Genomic DNA, 20,396 nt, shown 5'->3' with positions numbered 1-20,396 from the left:
TGAGAAATAAATGCCGAACAAGAGGGGTCCCAGGACAGATCCCTGTGGGACACCACTTGTGACTGGCTTTGAGTCTGACATGGCTCCAGCGATTTTGACTTTATGGGTTCTGTCCTTTAGCCAGTTTGCAACCCATCTAGTGACATAAGGGTTTACATTTAAGCTGTTGAGCTTATCTATGATGCCTGAGTGGGGTATTGTGTCGAAGGCCTTAGCCAAGTCCAGGTAGGCTGTATGGACTGCTTTGCCCTCATCAATGGCTCTAGTGACTGTTTCAAAAAAGTCAACCAGGTTCAAAAGGCAGGATCTGCCCTTTACAAAGCCAAACTGGGTGGGATCAAGTGTCTGTAGGTCCCCAATGTCTCTGTTTATGAGTTCCATAATGATTCTTTCCATAGCTTTGCAGACCAGGCTGGTTAAGCTTATGGGGCGGTAGTTCCCAGGGTCTGTAGAGGTACCCCCTTTGTGGAGTGGGACCACTGTTGCTGTACGCCAGTGTTCAGGTGCATATCCTGTAGTAAGGCTAAGGTTAAATAGCATTTTTATGTGCGGGTTTAGCTCCTCTTGGAGTTCATGTAGCACGCAACCCGGGATACTGTCAGGTCCCATTGATGCTGTGTTTTTAGCTTTGCTGAGGGCGGCTCTCACCTGGACATCTGAGATGACAGGGAGATTACATTCAGCTGGGATAAGTATTTCTTATTTTGGGGGTGAGGGAGGGGAGAAATTTGCACTGAACCTGTCTGCCAGAATGTTGGCAATGTCTGTGGGTTCAGTGCATTTTTTGTCGTTGTGAACTAGCTCTGAGCATATCTGAGGGTTTCCGCCCAGGTTTCTAACATAGCTGAAGAAGGCTTTGTGGTTATCTTTAGTGTCCTTAGCGATTTTTCTCTCAAAGTTGGCCTTGGATGTTTTTATGAGAGATCGTAGTTTTCTGCTAGTGTTGATCAGAGATGTCTTCCCTTTATGGGATTTTGCTCTGTCGTGCAGTAGCTTCCTTCTTTTGTTATACAATTTGTTAATGGCTGAGGTCCACCAGACAGGACGCTTGCCTTTGGTGGAGAGGGTCTTGGATTTATTTGGGATTGCATGATCCATGCATTCTTGGAGATGTCCATAGAAAGCATTTGTGAAGGATTCAGCATTGTGGGATGTGGTTTCCACTGGCCCAGTGGGCTTAAAGGATACCACCTCAGTCTTAAGAAGAGTGAAGTCGGCTTTTGAGAAGTTTTTCACTGTGGTCTTTTGTACTGGGGGTGGAGGTGGGATATGTATATGCAGGGTGATTAGTTTGTGGTCAGATCTCACTAGTGAGGGGTATACTTCCGGTGTGGAGCATTTTGTCCCCATGTTTGTGATGATCAGGTCAGTATATTATCTCCCCTAGTGGGAGAGGTGACTAGTTGTTCCAGTGCATTTGAATTTATGAATTCCAGGAACCTTTGGGCTAGGGTGTTAGGGCTAGAATAATGTACCCATTCTATGTTAGGGTAGTTGAAGTCTCCCAGTATGATGGTATTTTGTGATACATTCATATCCTCCAATGTCTTCAGGAAGGCTGAGTGGGGTTCCTGAGATTGGGAGGGTGGTCTGTAACATGCTACCAGTTGTATAGCAGTTTTGCCTATGGTTAGTTGCACCTGTATGGTCTCCGATGCTTCATGTGTTGCTACTAACCTGGAGGTGTGGGTGTCCTTGATGAATATGGACACTCCCCATCCCTTTGTGGTTCAGCCCGGGTTTTGGGGCCGAAAGGCATGATAAGAGGTATAGCCTGGTAGCGCTGGGGTGCTCTCAGGAGCCTTGAACCAGGTTTCAGTTACTGCACAGACGTCGATGTTCTCCATACTGAGGAGTGCCTTGAGTGCCTGCATCTTGAGATTTAGACTTCTGGCGTTGAGCAGCATTACCCTTAGTTTTTTTCCATTTTTGTTTTCTAAGGAGGTGGGTTTGTCTTTTGAGCTTTGCCTAAAAAAGGCACTATGGGGGTGGCAAGAGCCTTAGCCAATATCCGGAAGCCCAGTGGTGACGGGTGTAAGCCGTCCCTTGCGAAGCAGCGTGGCTTGCCCAACATGTCATCCCAAGCAGACAGACATTGGATCCCCTTAGAATGACACCAGTACTTGAGCCAATTATTAAAGCTGATCATCTTGTCTTTGTATTGTGGCATAATTCTTGGTGAGGGCAAGATGCTGCTCAGGGTCAGGGTCATACCAGCCTGGGCTACATAATCAGAGAGCTCCTCTATGTCTCTTTTCATGTAGTCCAGGGAGGTACATCTCAGGTCATTCACGCCAGCATGGACAATAACGGAGTCATATTTATACTTGCTTTGGAGTGACCTGAGTGCGTGTGTTATGTGGCAGATCCTAGCTCCTGATAGGCAGTTCACAGTCACCCTCTCCTTGTTCAGCCTGGTAAGCAAGACATCAGTGTGTCTGACTATAGAGTCAACTATTACTAGTGTATCAGGCATGGTGTTTGGCTTTAAGGGCTGTGATTTTTTGACACACTGATTTATTGAAGTATGTGTTGCATGTGTTTTGTTTTGAGGTGGTGGATTTTTGGATGCCTGCTTTGGGAGCCACTGTTGTTTTGGTAAGTTTTTTATTAGAGCCTCCGAGTATGTCTTTGTGTTTTTATGTGTTTGGTTTGCAGTTGTGGTAGGTCTATGTGGGACTGGGTTTGTTGTGTGTGTGGTTACCATCTCCTCCTGTCTGGTCATGCCAGCCCTGAGTTGAGAGAGTTCAGCCTCCAGTTTGGCTATATAGTTGCATCTCTCACATGTATTTGTGTTTGTTGGGAGGAGGAGAGGGTTGTCTGTGTACATGAGACAATTGTAGCATTGTCTCAAGATTCCCAGATTAAACAGCTGAACTGGAGAGGATGCCAATAATCTACCATTCGACATGCTAGAATAGTATAAGGGAGTGCTGTGCCTTTAAGGGAAGTGGATATTCACAGGGGTGGTTGGTGGATGTAGTGCTTACTTAGTATGAGAGTGCTTACTTAGAAGAGAGGTTTTGAGAACAAGTGCTAGGCTTATAATATAGCGAGTAGTCTGATTATACTAAGAGTAGAGCTTCCTTAAGGGAAAATTTGAAGAGCAGACTTGGCGGAGCCAGAAGAAGTTTAACCTTCTTTAACCGGTGCTGAGCTATGCGTACAATCATGCAAAGCCACGCAAATGCAGATTTTAAACAGGGAACTTCAAAAGAGCTAGAAATGGTCCAAAACAACCAATTACTACAGCTCTTGTGCTGAAGTCACTCCTTCAGGGACAGGTAGACTGCTCAAGGCTCCCCACTCCCACTGGTGAGCAAAGAAACTTCTTTCTATCCAAGTAAGGTAATGGACAACACAGGAACTGCACCACAGCCCAGAATACAGCAAAGCCTGTAAACTGGTCTAAACTAGTCGAGGAGAGGCGGGAAAACAAGGATTATTTTTTTGTTTTTTCTGTTTTTAGATAGAAAATACACAGAAAATGCAGAAACAGTAATAAATCAGTTACACAGGCTAGCACACTTTAGTGGGCAGCCTCAACAGTTAAATTAAACAAACAAACAAACAAACTTTCGACCAATTTTCGACTAAATGTAACTTTAAGTGCAGATATTATATAATGCAACAAACAGCTAAAAAAACAGTTTAAGCTTGTTTAAGGTAAGCTAGAGAAGGTATTTCAAGTAAAAAAAACAGCAAAGATACTTAAATCAAGAAAGTAGTCGTTTTTCTGAGTTCTCTGTAGCTAGGACCACTCTACAGGACCACTGAGTAGTATAGCCATAAAAAAATGCCCAGAGGCGGATTTTAAACAGGAAACTTCAAAAGAGCTAGAAATGGTCCAAAACAACCAATTACTACAGCTCTTGTGTTGAGGTCACTCCTTCAGGGACAGGTAGGCTGCTCAAGGCTCCCCACTCCCACTGGTGAACAAAGAAACGTCCTTCTATCCAAGTAAGGTAATGGACAACACAGGAACTACACCACAGCCCAGAATACAGCAAAGCCTGTAAACTGGTCTAAACTAGTCGAGGAGAGGCGGGAAAACAAGGATTATTTTTTTGGTTTTTTTGTTTTTAGATAGAAAACACACAGAAAATGCAGAAACAGTAATAAATCAGTTACACAGGCTAGCACACTTTAGTGGGCAGCCTCAACAGTTAAATTAAACAAACAAACAAACAAACTTTCGAGCAATTTTCAACTAAATGTAACTTTAAGTGCAGATATTATATAATGCAACAAACAGCTAAAAAACAGTTTAAGCTTGTTTAAGGTAAGCTAGAGAAGGTATTTCAAGTAAAAAATCAAGAAAGTAGTCGCTTTTCTGAGTTCTCTGTAGCTAGGACCACTCTGCAGGACCATGAGGAGCTTGTCTGAGTAGTACAGCCAGAAAAAAACACCCAGAGGCAGATTTTAAACAGGGAACTTCAAAAGAGCTAGAAATGGTCCAAAGCAACCAATTACTACAGCTCTTGTGCTGAGGTCACTCCTTCAGGGACAGGTAGGCTTAAGTTTGTAACTAGGCATCAAGCAAGGTAGATAGCACTTAGCACTTGCTTTCAGCTACGTTAGGAAAGCAAACTACCCTCAGAAGGAGGTGTTTTATGTCACTTTCTGTAAGGAATATAAAGAAGTGTAGCTGAACTCAGTTTTGCTGAAATCATGCTGACAGGGTCTCTTAGATGCTTGGATATTCATATTTCTTCCCCTAGGCTATCTAAAAGCAGTTCCTGACATGGATTTAGATTTGAAGTTTGCTTTTTTTTCTCCCTGGCATGACTTGGTAATAGGATTGTATCAGTCTTTCCTACTTTGGAGCAGCTGATAATGGGCCACAGTGATGAAAAAAAGGTGGTATAAAGTGAGTTTTATTATGAGATACTGTAGTAGGCAAGCAATTATATATACATATCAACTCTTGGTTCTATCACTGTAACTTCAAATAAAATGCATTGGATTTCAAAGCAATGTAAACCATAATATATCTCAGTATTTGCAAAAACCAAATTCCTCCGATAATGACCAACTATTGAAATCAAAGCTGCAATTCCTCCCTCAACCTTGACATTTCTAAACTTCTGAAAACAACATTTTGGCATCTAGAAAGGTCAAAGTTTTTTGAGATAGGGATTTTTTTTTAAATCAAAAAACATAATTTTCTCTCTCTAAAATTCAGCCAACCAGTATTGCTACACAGAGCTATCTCACATATAGGAATGCACGTAACATCTGCTATATCACAACAAATAGACTATATAATGTAGTTGTGAAACTATATACTTTTTTCTGCATATGCTTTACAAACAGTTCGCTGTGTAGCCAACAGTACCATGTTATCTCCTTGTTTACTGCCAGTGTCATGTAAGCAGAGCTCCCTCAGCTAATGCAGACTTCAGACCTTTATAACAGAAAAGAACACTATGCACCCGGATGTTACATTGTTGCTGAGTGAGCACAGGAATGTAGCAGAAGATTGTTCAGTCTACGAGGGACTTTGTCCCTGTTTTTATAGTTAAAATGTTTACGAAGCTGCTGCATAAGCAAGAGTTGCTATTTTATCTGCAATAATAGACAGCTAGGTCACAGGATGACAGTGGGTTGTGTAGGGAAGGAAAAACAGAAGTAATAAAGGGAATACAATAGCACTGTTGCAGAATCTACTATGGCAGATCTCATTATAAGTTATGAGTTGAAAAAACTGAATACCTAAGCACTTTGTTTTCAAGAAAAGCAGCAGACATGAATGAAAACTCAGCACAGACTTTTCCAAATTTAGAAAAATTGCTACAAAAGTGCTTTAAAGGCAGAATGCCTCTGTAAAGAGTTTTGGATGTTAGTAGTGGCAGGGGATAATGCTGATATGATATTCTTTTTGGACATGGAAACAAAGTTACTGACATTACAGTGCATTGCAGTTATTTATATGTAACATCTTGTATAATACATGGCTGCAATCTCTCTGCATGGATAGATTTTGTACTGGTAAAAAGTAAAGCACAGGTAGCCCAATGGTGCAGTGATTAACACTGATGCCTTACAGTGGGTTGAGCTGTGGTTTGGGTCCCAGTGTCAGAGCCATTTTTGCATAATCAAGGTGTCTTTATTGTATTTGTGTGGGTTTTCACCAGTGTCTGCAGCTCTCTCCCACATCCAACAGACATGTTGTTGTTGTGTCTTTCGGCTTTTCCTGGTTAGGGGTCGTCACAGCGGAACTCCGGTCCGCTAATGATTGGCAGTAGATTTTTATGTGCCGAGTTGCCGGCCCTGATGCATAGCCTTCAACGAAGGTACGCCCATTCACGCATGTCTCCACACAGAAGATGCTCTAGCTGAGAATCGAACCAGACATCTTACTGTGAGGCAACAACGCTACCGCAGCACCACCACCGCTGATGGTGAAATCAGGGTACTACCAAATTACCTGTAGGTGAGCATGCAATGCACACGTCTGTGTGTGTGTGTGAGTGTGTGTGTGTGTCTGTGTGTGCGCGTGTGCGTGCGTGTGCGTGTGTGCGTGCGTGCGTGTGTGCGTGTGTGCGCGTGTGCGCGTGTGTGCGTGCGTGTGTGCGCGTGTGTGTGTGTGTGTGTGTGTGTGTATCTGTGCGTGCATGTATACAGTCATGGGCTTGTATCTCCTCCAGAAGAACTTATCTTTCTTTTGCCCTTTGAGATTTGTGATAGGCACCAACTCCCACATTACCCTTAATACAATAATGTGATGGTGAAAAATAAATGAAAGAAAAGTAAGTGACTGGCTGCACTTGTAAGAGAAGTTGTTTACTTATCCCTGCATACAACAAGTTGTATAGTAGATGCAGGTACTGTAACATGCCCGAGGTCTTATTACGTCATGTGTCCCATCAATACTGTAATGATGGTTATGAGATTGTGTTCATGAATAGCTCTTCACTAGCATACTGTAGAGTGGTCAGTAACCCTGACTCTGCCTCCTAGAACCTACCTGTCCAGGACTTATGGAATGACAGAGCCATTATCTGCTTTTCTTCGGGTCAGGCATCATTAATCCCTGCCCCCTGTCCTTTCTTCATGCTCCTCTCTGGCTTCATCAACATGCCATGCTACTTACTGACTGTTTTGTCCCAAGCTTGCTCGGATTTGTTTTGCAGATGTTTATAGTTCTGCCAGCTGTTTTTCTGATTGACATAGTTTTCTGGCATGTGGTGCATTGACATACCGTGTGTGTTGACATTACAACTTTTGATCACTATTTAGTTTTAAGGAGTTAGAATGACTCTTGAACATTTTGTTTGTGTGTGTGTGTGTGTGTGTGTGTGGGGGGGGCAGGAACATAGGTTTCATAGGCAGGTACTAGGCTATTGGCCCTAGGGTCTATATAAGCCTAGCCAAAAAGGTACCCTGGCTTTCGCCACCCAAGACAATTATTTTCCTGTGCCCCTGTCGAGCAGAGCCACAGAGGAGATCACTGGGTTGAATTTCCTATTTCCCATCCAATCATCAAGATTTTTCTTGAACAGTGCTAATGAGGAGCTTTGTTTGATATAGATAGGTAGTTTGTTCCAGAGTATGGGAAGTCTCTGGGACAGGAATCTATCCCTCCAGCATGTTCTGTTTATTGTGGTGACAAGGTGTAGGTCCCTTGAGTGTGTAGCTCAGAGGGATTGAGATCTCTTTAAGTGTTTGACATAGCTTTGTATGTCAGCATCAGCATTTTATCATTCACTATGTGCTGACAAAAGGTTATCAGTGGTCCACTGTAGATATCAGAAGAAAATTTTGCTGAAGTAGATTTTACCAAATCTTTTGCAGAAATTTTCACACTTTGAAATGAACCCCCTTTGAGGGGGAGAATGGTTTGCACCTCCACAACTAAATGTAACCTACTGTGAGACTGTACCACCTCCAGGTAGGTTATACACACTTCTGGGTGAGATGGTCTTCAACGCTTGAAAGGTCTGGGAAATTAATTAGATACATTTTTTGTCACTGATTCATACTTCTAATAGTAAAGTCTGAAGACACAGACTTACCTACAGGCACAGCACATTACAAAATGTATTTCTAGTCTCAGATATTTCGTAACATACTGTGTGTCTCCAACCCACACACTCTGTTATTAGTGAAAGAGTACAAATTCTGTTTCCTAAAGAGATCTGTTAGTTAAATTAACGTGTGTCACTTTAATGATGTAGATATCTTGTTTCTCTTCTTTCTGCTAGTTTACATCTTGTTGCCTTTGCCAAAAGCACACTGGTTAGAGAACAGTATAGGAGCAAGCTTTCAGATGAAATTATTTCATAAAAAAAAAAAAAAAAAACATAGTTGTCTCTACTCAAAAAGACATGTGGGTCATTTATCCTGCCTTATTTTCTCCTGGTCTGTTTTATCCTGTAAATACAGCCAACCACACATACTTGGTGTTAAGGTTGCAAGGGACAGCTGATGTCTTGAGTCCATGTTTGCTGAACAGTAAGCTAAGTGCCTTGAAGTACACTTGTGGGAGAACATCTTGCAGTCTTCTTTTCTTAACTACTATTTATTTTGTTTAAAGCAGAGAACATCTATTACAATGTGTAGATTGCCACATTGTGGTCACTCCCTGTATAACTACTATTTTATTAAACCAGAGAGCCAGAATCTAACAGGCTTTTTACAGTGCTGAACATTCACTTGGATCGGTTAGTAAGTCAAGAAATTGATGTGAAACAAAATGGCAGTAATATAATACATGATGGTACCACAGTCATGCTCTTCAGTGAAGAAACACATTTATTGAATGTGTGTCCTGACCTTTTGTTGACTAGTTTCATAGGTTAGTACTAGGCTAACTGCCCTTGTGAGCCATTTTAAGCCTAGCCAATTACCCTATGTGAGAATCAAACCCTGCACCTTGTGATTGTATGGTAAACACCATAACTATTATACCAAACTGTTTTCAGTTTTATTATGAGGCTGAAGTTGTGATCTGCAGCCACCGTGAGTCGTTGATGGATAGTGATCACCTTGCTGATTAATGCAAATAGCACAGTTTGATGCTTGGAAGGTGCAGACTGTTATACCAGCCAGGTCACCACTTTTTTCCTTGTAATAATCCTTAAGACATAACACCTGAAAGCATTATAAACTGCAGGCAGACATACCAAAAACAAAATACACTAGTGATAGGCAACAATAAGGGCCAGATTCCAAAAGAGTTGCTGTCATTGTAAGTGGGTCCTGATTCCAAAAGACATGCTCTCAGTGAAAGTGACTTACTATTGTGCAAGGCCTATCTATAAACAGGCTTACTAAGGGGACAAGATTCCAAAAGACCTGGTCTCAGCCTACTCTCAGTGTAAGTGGTCACTTCCACTGAAAGTAAGTCTTTTGGAATTGGCACTAAATTACTAAAAAATATCTCATGTGATATAGCTGGTATAATTAGCCTCTAACACTGCATTGAAATACTGCTCAGTTTCTTGGTATCAGTTCTGTTTTCCAGCTGCTAGTATATTGCCCTGTCAAGTAATTCTATGGAACATGTATTAGTCACTTAAGAATTTATTGGGATAAGTGAGTGAAAAGAGATGGCAAAGCGATAAAACACTTAAAAGAGAAAAAAAATGTTCAGTTGTGTGGCCAAAAGACTGTTTCAATGGCAAGACATGAATAGGAACCCTGACATTTTAATAAAAAAAAGTCTTATAAAATCAGTGAGACAAATGAAAACCTGCTTAAGATAAAGAAATCATGGAAACAAGTGTTTGTTTTCAAATGTAATTTGGGGACCTGTGATGATTAAATGATCTTTTGGAATATACCAAACCTAGATAAACACAGATGTATTTTATACTTATACATTTATAGTTAGATTATCAAGCTCACCCACTGTAAACATGCAGATACACTAGTAGAAGAAGAAATGACATACTGATTGCCTGGGTATTGCGGCCTGTTTGCAGCTATTGTTTACTTTCCCTTTAAACATGAGGAAAGTGCAACACAATGGTTGTATTTCCTGAGTTAGCAGTTAGAAGGAATAAGAAGGAACCTAGAATGAGGTCCACATTGCCGATGCCCTGGGTGAGGATAGTTTGGTGACATGGGTCTCTAGGGGGGTTTATATTGGAGACAGCAGTGTAATTCTTGAACAGAATCATTAGGTACTTCATTAGCATTTGGATAGCATGGCTTTGGTGTCTGTGATACAGACCCAGTGATGGACAGTATGTGAATCAGTTCTGAGCGTGACAAAACATGCAGGGCACACTGTCCTGGAGAAGGAATGGAAAGATGACCTTTGATGAACTGGATTGGGGGATCTGATCACTGTCATGCTACTGGGGAGTATCTACACAGTCTACAAATGGAAAGTGGCTAGTCTTAAAATGGCTGATAAGGGCAGCTAGCCTAGTACTTACTTGAACCTATGAAAAAACAGATGATTGGGGAGTAAAAGTCAGCCTCTGACTTGATGAATAAGCTGACAATGGGGCACCATTCATCATCATCCAGGAAAGGGAGTAGATAATAAACTTTAATCAGAGGAAAACAGGGATACGGAGGAAATTCAGAGGAGAACGGGGATGTGGAGGAAATTCATTTCACCCATGAGAATGTGGGGGAGGGTTGTTAGGCTAATGAGTATGAGATGGGGGTAGGGTGGAGATTCAGATCAGTGCAGGATGGAGATGAAGGACGTGGGCTGGAAACTCATTTGACCACTGGCTGGGAGATGGGGGGGGTATTTGGATCACTATTGGACAGCAGAAGCAGTAAGTTGGAGATTCAAATTAGCACAAGTACAGAGAGGAGGCTGACAGATCCCAGTCAGTGGCAGCTTGGAAAAAGTGGCAAGCAATATATTCCAATCCCTTTCATAATATGGCTTTGTTAGTTGCTTCTGAGGTTTCTGATAGCAGCACGAATGCACATAGATCTGCAGCTACACTGGGTACTGGCTTTGGTAGTGGTACAGTGATCGCTGTTAGGTAGGATGATTGCTTAGGACACAAATCACTGTTTAGGGTGCTGGTAGGAGTCACTAATCACTCTTTACAGTGTGGTTAGGGCATTTGTGGGCAACAATTATTGTAAGGTTGGTCGAGGTAGAGTCCACTCACAGTTCCTATGCATGAGAGTTTCAAGAAGAGTCCATACAGTTTCAGGGAATGTGGACACGCTGCTGCTGCTGGTGGAAGATCTGAAGGTCTGAATATTGTCTTTCTTAGGCATTACACACCATTGCTTCATCCAGCAGTAGTCAGTTTTAAGAATCGTATGCTTTCACTTGCCACGAAGGAGTAAGGGTCATTTCCATAGCCTTAATGTAGCTTAAGCAGAGTTGTGCACAAGCAGAGACCAGTGGTCATTGTAAGTGGGTGTTTTTTATGGCAGACTTCATGTTTGGCTCAGGCAACCCTTGCCCTGGCATTCTTGACTGACCCTTGCCCTATTGATGGGGAAAGAATTAGCCGACTGTGATTGGTGGTACATTGTACCATTCCTATTGAAGACAAATCACACATGATGTTTCCAAGCACAGTGTCCCATATCAAAGACTTAAAAATTTATGTGGCAGTTAAAAAATATATTTGTTAGCTGTGGTAGACCACCGATCCACATGGACCCATTTTAGACTCAGCAGAGGATCACACAGTAAGCCAATGGAGGTTGTTGGAATAAAAAAAAACAGGACCATTGGACTGCTAAAGAGTATAGACATATCAGCCATTATTTTAAGCCCCTGTGTCAAACTGCTAGAAAGACCAAGAGAATCATATTTGCAGATTTAAGTCTGACCTTTTTTCACCTTATGACTCCACTGTCTGTTGATCGTCAGCCCCCTCCCAGTCAGTTGTCTCATTCGTTCCTCATCACTAGGCCAAGGGTCGATCAGGAATGCCAGTAGAAGGGTTGACCAAGAGGGCTTATCATTTAGACAGCCATTGAAGTGGTTTAAGATTTTTGCTGCTAAGTCCTACTCTCTACACTCCCCCCACAATGCACCAGAAAATGAAAGTGCAATGGGTTGATTGCAGAGGTCGCCCCTTCACTTACACAAGGGGTGTTCCCTCCAAGCAGCCTTATGTCTCCCCCAAAGCACTTGGCAGTTTTTTTCCTAATCTCCAGAAGGGAAATCACTCCACTTTGTATGCCTCCAGGTACATGTAAACTCTGCCCACCTCACAAGAGAGGTGAGCAGACCACAACCCTTCACTGTTTCCCATCATTGCCAGGCTCCCCCAGAGCCAGGACCACTAATCAAACCCTGGTCACCTGGGTCACAGTGAGGGGTTCATCCTCCTGAGCCACAGAATCAGGCTAGCTAGATGTTAAAAATGCTGTTGCCAATATAATATCTCTTGAGTTCTTAATGGATGTTCATGTTTCTGTCACAGGCCATAAAAAAGGCTTCAAACAATTAATTTAGAGACTCAATAGGTGATATAGGGCATTTCAAAGCAAACACCAGAAGAAGCAATGCTTAGTTGCTTACTATGTGGGAGCTTATTGCAATACTTACTCTAACATTTGGAAATGAAATAGAGACTTGGTATGACACATTTCCCCTACCAAAGTGGGCTTCACAGTATAAGCACATGAATGATTGAGCTGGTTAACAATGTACATGCTGTTTCCTGCAGTGTGTCTTTCCAACACCCGCTTCTTGTTAGCATTAATTTGTCCTTGTTACGCTCATGAGATTCCATCACTGGTTACAGGTATTTTTATTTACTCCCTCTTTAAAGATGTGAGTAGATAAATGAAAATTAACAACTTTCATCTATGTTGCAAGAAAGTCAAGTGAGCAACCGAAATTAAGCATATATATTTAATAAACAACGTTGTTTAAAATAAAAATTCAATGTGCTATAAAAAGCATACACTGCAGCTGCACGAGATAGCCTGTGGTGTTTGCAGTTCATGCTAAAGTACTTAGATGATGAGAAATGAAAGGATATATCATTCTCTTACCCTAGATAAGTCATGTTAGACCAAGGAGTTTGCAGATACAAAAAGTCTGTAGTTTTCCTAGTTTCCTTTTAACAGTATATTACATTTCCTTGGCAGAACTGCCATGCTGGAGTTGAAAGGAGTTTGAGAGCAGTCCTTCTTTCACATGGTATTTTATCAGCTGTTGCTGAAAGGTATCACACCCATGTGTTCTGCTTATTGCATAAAAAGAAATAATACAAAGTTAGATAACAAAGAAAGGAAACATTGAGAAGAATGTTGTCCTTTGTATGCTTTTCAAATGTCAAGGGAACCAGTTATTGACATTTCAACAATGAAAGCTGAAACTGAGCCTGTGAACTACATGTCCAGGTAAACAAGTAATGCTGCTTCAAGTAAATGCATTTAATCTGAAGAGACTGCAGTAGACACATGGAACTGTGACTTATTTCTCTGTAAATTATGGTTTTAAATATATAAAAAAGCAAGAGCGGGTTGAACGTGAGTTAAAGTAAATGCAGGAAAAGGAAGTAAAAGAAGTTACAGTATATGTAATTATGTACATACATAGGAAGTGAAAAGGCTTCAGGCATGAAATGCATTCAACAAAAGCTTCTACTGAACTGGGCCTACCACTAACCACAGGATCTGCCACTGCCTTCTTATTTATTATCCCTCCTGTTAGACCCTGAGACCCTTGTGGTCTTCCAGTGTGACCATTGCTAACAGGTCCTCCCTTCTTGGTCAGCCTTTACACATGGGGTCCCCAATCCCCAAGTACAGGTACTAAGGGAGACAGACAACTCATAAGGACAGGTGCTGTTAGTAAGACAGGGCCAAGTGAGGAACTATCACACTATTCTTTAGGCCTCAAGCCCCAAGAATGCTGTCACTAGTAATGTCGGTTGGGTGGATAATGAGGTGTGGTCCATGAGGACATGTCTGCCTTGAGCCCTAAAGCAGCTCTGCCTTCTCGACCATTCGACTCATCCCAGTCTAGCAATTATTCCCAACACTGGCCTCCACCAGCCTCATTGATTAACTGCCTATACCACCATAGTCCTCACACACAAGTTGGGTACAACCATCCTCCCAGCCAGCTCCATCAGTCACCTGTGCCATTAATCAAGCTTGTGTTACCTGGGCGTAGTCAAGGCTTTACCAATTTCATCAGTGGTGCGGGTTCCTGAACTGCATAAAATGGAGAAGTCACATGCAACTAACTAATGATAAATCTCATATGTGATATGAGGGCACAGAAACAGTATCATTAGCACTATCTTCATTCTCTCTCTCTCTCTCTCTATATATATATATATATATATATGGAATTGGTGTGAAAGGTCAATTTGGAGTTATGTTGATGCAGTTAACATCGGTTTATTATCACATGTTCCACACTACTGTGGCCAAAAGTGCATATATCCGAAGAAAATGTTCGGAAATCACAACACTGACCACAGTAAATGCTGAAGTGAGCACTTCAGTGAAGTCGAATGTCAAACATTTCAACTTCACTGAAATTCTCTTAGCCGCTAATCATATTTTAACAAGTTTTTCAGGGGGGACAAGCCCCCCCTGTGCCTCCCACACCCCGCTACATATATATATATATATATATATATATATATATATATATATATATATATATATATATATATATATATCTATATATATATATATATATATATATATATATATATATATATGCAAACTCCGAGATCGCACAACACTGAGGAAAGGATACATTTCCCACTCCCCAATATAGAGCGATCTGCACTACACTGTCAAACCTTGCTATAGCGGCTGTTTGCTATTGTAAGGTTCAACAATATAGTACTTGCACTAATGGATCTGCTACCTGATTTACGCACATACGTTGATCACACACAGTGCGATCGACTATGTGATTGTAAACTGTTAACATCTATATAGTAAAGTCGAATCACACAATGTCAACAAATCCTGTATCTTCATTCACAGCTGAACTGGTGCTATAAGAAAATATATTTAAACTCATGTCAGTCTGGTATACCTACTAATATGTTCTAGGTATCCTTTCGTACTACTGTTTACAACACATACCTTGCCATTTCCATAGTTGGTGGGGGTATGTGAGAGACTCCTTCACAGAGGACTTGTTATGCTGTTATCCGTAGTATGTACCACAGCTTTGGGTTGTACAATGAATCGGTGTATTTCCTGGTTGACATTTTGACCGTACTTACGTTATAGTGCTTGTCACAAGGTCTACAGTTGTAAGGTCGCATTTGTTAAGGTCGACCCGCAGTTTGGTTTCGATCTTTCTTTATTCGATGATTGGATTCCTGCACATTAAGTGTTCAACCTTAAGTTAGTCAGGTAAACATCCTTCAACTAATTCAAGGTATGGGTCTTGCCCCCCTGCTTTTATGTAGTATAGAGCTTATGTTTATGTGTGGGGAGGATGGTAGAAGCGCAAAATTCAAAATCTCTGGTGTGCGAGATTTTGAATTTCGTGGTTCTGAGTTTTCATGGTTTTAAAATTTCGACTTTATAGCTTTGAAATACTGAATTTTGATATTTCAGTATTTTGAGGATATAAAGTGAATAAGTGAATCCATATATATATATATATATATATATATATATATATACACACACACACATATACAGAATAGATAGATGGATAAATATTCACAAATTCATAGGTAAATACTAGGCTATAGTCTGCAAACCATTATAAGCCAGTAACCAGAGGTCAGAATAATACCCTATATTTTGCATCTATATGGTAAAGACTTTAACCATTATGTCAACCCCCCCCTTAATAATACTAATTAGTGCGCCTTAAAGGCACTAGAATTGAATTGAACTCTATACCCTTAGCACAGTAAACCTCAATACTAATCCACTGTGCTGGGAAGTATATATATATATATATATATATATATATATATATATATATATGTGTGTGTGTATATATATATATATATATATATATATATATATATATATATATACACATACATATAAATATCGATATATGCTACATTGCCCTTAGTTTAAAAAAATTCAATAGATCTTTGCATTTTATTTATAAATACTATAGCTGCAAATAGCTATATCTACCCTATGTATGTCATGCAGTATACTATAAGCACTAAATTTTCAAGAATTTTCTTTTATTACACACTGTCCAAAAAGTCTATTTATTTATATTTTTAAGTATTTATGTTTTGGTGACTAAGATGTTCACCAGGTTGTGGCTCGTTTTCCGTTAAAGCCCAGTGAGAAAAGCTTTATTATGACACAAATTTGGAAACAAAGTATTACATTAAGATCAAAGCAGTTTTTACATGTACATATAAAATAAGGAAGATAACAGCAGAATGCTGACTCTTTAGCATTGAATGCTTTTAACAATCTCAGCATCCATTTACACTGTGTGCCGTCAGTGTTCCGTATTTGTTTCTTGACTGGTCTTCCTTACTTTTAAAAATGATATGAATTGGGTCAAACTTTCACTGGGAAACTGTTCTGAGTAGCAGCTTATTATGGCTCCATAATAACGACAACATCAACCTGAATAACTCCCTTACGTTCTCCAATCTGGCATTGAGCATCTTTGGGAAGCCTTTCCGCTTCGAGAAGATGATAGTATTTCATCTAGATCTGAATCTTTGGATAGTAAGTGAAAATTCAGATATATGAACAATGAGCTTCTTTTAAGTGTCTGCTTAATGAAATGCTTTTGATCCCTCCTGTATATCTGTACTTCTGGGCCCTGTATATCATATGATCTTGGTTGCTCCATTTGGTATGTCGTTGCTGCAAGTCAATTACTTTTCTTGTGCTTTAATTGCAGAAGTGAAACTCATTCTCAGTCTGTTCTCTTTTTGCAGTTCTGAGAGGTTCTTCATGAATCAAAAAAAAAAATCCTTCCCTGTAACTAGTGTAGTCCAGATTCAGATTTGCTGTATCCAGGACTGTATGTAAGCTTCTGAGCTCCCCCAAGCTTTCTGTGTTGGAGGGAAGCCTTCTGGCTTATCAGTGGGAGTGGTAAGCACTAGGTAACCTATCTACCACATAAGGAGTGGTTCTGGCCTAGAAATTGTAGTTATTGGCCGTTTCGGCAGTTTTTCCATCTCTCTCATCTTTCTGATTTAAAAGCCCACATTTGCACTTGTTTCCCCCCTTTCCTGTAACTAGTTTAGTCCAAATACAGATTCTTAGTTTTAGCACTTGAATTTGTTTATTCGTGATCAGCACTTGTTCAGAACTTGTAAGCGCTAAATAACCTACTAATTACTACAGTACTCAACCTTCCTCATTACCTAGAGGAAAACAGGTTTGGTACTTACTTTCCTCACTTGCTTAGAGAAAAACAGCTCTTGCACTCACTTTCCTCACTTATCTAGAGGAAAATAGTTTTCAATTCAGGCTTGTCCAAGGGTCAGCTCCCAGTGTTCTCTCCTGTCTATCTGATGAATCTGGGCATCTTGGGGCAATGCAGAAATTGCCTCATGTACACAGACAACCCTCTCCTCCTACCACCCAACACTACAACCTGTGAGAGATGCACTTATCTAGCCAAACTAGAGGTAAAGCTCTCTCCAATCAAGACTAAACTTGACAGTCAAGAGGAGAAGGTAAACACTTGCACCACACCACACTCATCACATAGTCTCACTAAATCTACACCACCAAAATCCACATAGAAACACAAAAACATTTGCAGAGGCTCTCAATAATAATCTGCTCAAGCAACAGAGACCTCGAAAGCAGAAATGCAAGTAACCTCCACCCCTCAACACAACCCAAAATGACACATAGCCCACAGACTCAGTGTGCCACTCAACCACAGCCAATAAGGCAAAACAAAGTACCCAACACACTAGTCATAGGCGACTCTATAGTCAGGCACACTGATGTCCTACTCACCAGGCTAAACAAGGAGAAGGTTCCTGTCAGCTGCCTGTCGGGTGCCAGGATCCACCACATAACCCACGCACTCAGGTCACTCCACAACAAGTACAAATATGACTCTGTCATTGTCCATGTTGGTGTGAATGACCTGAGACTTACCTCCCTGGACTACATGAAAAGAGACATGGAAGAGCTCTTCGATCTTGTAGCCCAGGTAGGTATGACCCTAGCCCTGAGTAGCATTCTGCCATCACCCAGAATGATGCTGCAGTACAAGGACAAAATGATTGACTTCAGCAATTGGCTAAGCTTCTGGTGCCATTCTAAAGGGATCCAGTATCTGTCTGCCTGGGATGACATGGTCGACAGACCACGATGCTTTGCCAGAGATGGCCTGCACCTGTCACCCCTGGGATTCCGGATACTGGCTAAGGTTCTTGCCGCCCCTATAGTGCCTTTTTTAGGCAAAGTTCAAATGACAAATTTACCACCATAACAGGAACAGGCAAGCAAAAACTGAGGGTGATGCTACTCAATACTAGAAGTCTAAATCTCAAAATGCATTCACTTGAGGCACTCCTTAAAATGGAGAACATCGATATCTGTGCAGTGACTGAGACCTGGTTCCAGGCTCCAGAGTGCACCCCTGCACTACCAGGCTATAACTCATACCACACTTTTCAGCTATGTAACCTGGACCGGAAAACCGGAGGTGTGTCCATATTCATTAAGGATATCCACACCTCCAGGCTAGTTGCTCAGCATAATGCAGCCGATGTTATCCAAGTGCAACTAACTCTGGGCAAAACTGCAATCCAAATTGTAGCTTGCTACAGATCACCCACCATGCCCCAGGATTCCCACTCCTCTTTTCTTGATGTACTGGAAAATATTAGGGTTCAACCAAACACCCTAATAATGGGCGATTTCAACTACCCCACCATTAACTGGGAAAACTACTCATGTACCAACTCCTTCACTCAACGCTTTTTGGAATTCATAAACTCCAATGCCCTGGATCAACTTATCCACACCCCCACCAGGGGCAACAATATCCTGGATCTAGTCATTACCAATATGAGTGACCGGTGTTCCACACCTGAAGTCAATGCCTCATTGGTCCTCTCCGACCATAAGCTAATTACCCTAGATATCCACATCCTACCTCCACCCTCCCATTAAGGAAACCATGGTAAAAAATTTCTCCAAAGCCAACTTCATGCTTCTTAAGACAGAGGTGGTGAACTTCATGACACCCATGCAGATGGACAATACAGTTACAACTACTGAATCCTACACAATTGCACTTTATATGCACTTACATGAGTGCTTGGATAGTGCTATCCCAAACAGAACCAAGACACTATCCTTCAAAAAAGGAAGCCAATCTGGTGGTCCCCTGCCATAAACAAACTGTACAACAGAAGGAAGAAACTCTTGCAAAAGAGAGTAAAATCCCATGAGTGGAGGAGCTCCCTGGTCAGCCTCAGTAAGAAGCTGCGATCCCTGATAAAATCCTCCAAAGCTAGTTATGAAAACAAAATTGCCACTGATTCTAAAGACAACCACAAAACATTCTATAGCTATATGAAGAATCTCAATGGCAACACTCAGATCTGCTTTGAGTTACAGCACAATGGCACTAAATATACAGACTCAACTGATATTGCCAACATCCTGGCAGATAGGTTCAGTGCTAACTTTACCCCCCTCTTACCCCCTAAAGAGCCCATCTCTATACCGGAAGAATGCAATGCAATCACAGCTGCACAGGTAAAAAACACACTCTCCAAAGCCAAGAACACAGCATCCATGGGACCAGACAACATCCCAGGCTGCGTTCTACATGAACTACAGAACGAACTGGCACCCCACCTAAGTACCATGTTCAATCATAGCCTCACCTCAGGCTTTGTGCCTGCTGAATGGTGCACAGCAATGGTTATCCCACTCCACAAGGGGGGAGCCACCACAGATGCCAGGAACTACCGCCCCATTAGCCTGATGAGCCTGGTCTGCAAGGCCATGGAATGTTTCATCATGGAACTTATAAACAAAGATATTGGTAATATCCAAACTCTGGATCCCACCCAGTTCGGGTTTGTAAAAGGCAGATCATGTCTCCTAAACCTGATAGACTTCTTTGAAGCAGTCACCAAAGCCGTAGACAAGGGTAAAGTGGTTCACACAGCCTATCTAGATCTTGCCAAGGCTTTTGACACCATCCCCCAATCTGGAATTATAAATAAACTCACTAAACTAGGCATAAATCCCTATGTCACAAGATGGGTTGCCATCTGGCTCACTGACAGAACCCACACTGTGAAAGTAGCAGACTCCAAATCTGACTTCAGACCAGTGACAAGTGGAGTACCACAGGGTTCAGTCCTGGGTCCTCTCCTGTTTGGTATCTACTTCTCTGAAGTACAGGCTACCACAGAAGGTCTTTGGCTAACGAAGTTCGCAGATGACTGCAAACTAGGAGCCATAATCGAAACTCCTAATGATGTGGACATCTTACAAAAGGGCCTCACTGAGACAGATGCCTGGTGTCAAAGCCATGG

General features: G+C 41.4%; 1 long non-coding RNA gene across 1 annotated transcript in view; it reads right to left on the bottom strand.

The window, feature by feature from the left end:
- LOC122790895 overlaps positions 1-13,065 on the bottom strand; it is a 55,910-nt gene extending 42,845 nt beyond the window's left edge. Inside the window, exon 1 of the long non-coding RNA XR_006363049.1 lies at positions 12,946-13,065. This is a non-coding gene — a long non-coding RNA (uncharacterized LOC122790895). The remainder of the gene's footprint in view (positions 1-12,945) is intronic.
- Positions 13,066-20,396: the final 7,331 nt, after the last annotated feature.

The sequence above is a fragment of the Protopterus annectens genome, chromosome 16.part0, assembly GCF_019279795.1.
Source record: "Protopterus annectens isolate FY-2018-M chromosome 16.part0, PAN1.0, whole genome shotgun sequence".
Lineage (NCBI taxonomy): Eukaryota > Metazoa > Chordata > Ceratodontiformes > Protopteridae > Protopterus > Protopterus annectens.
This window is presented reverse-complemented; position numbering and strand designations above follow the sequence as displayed.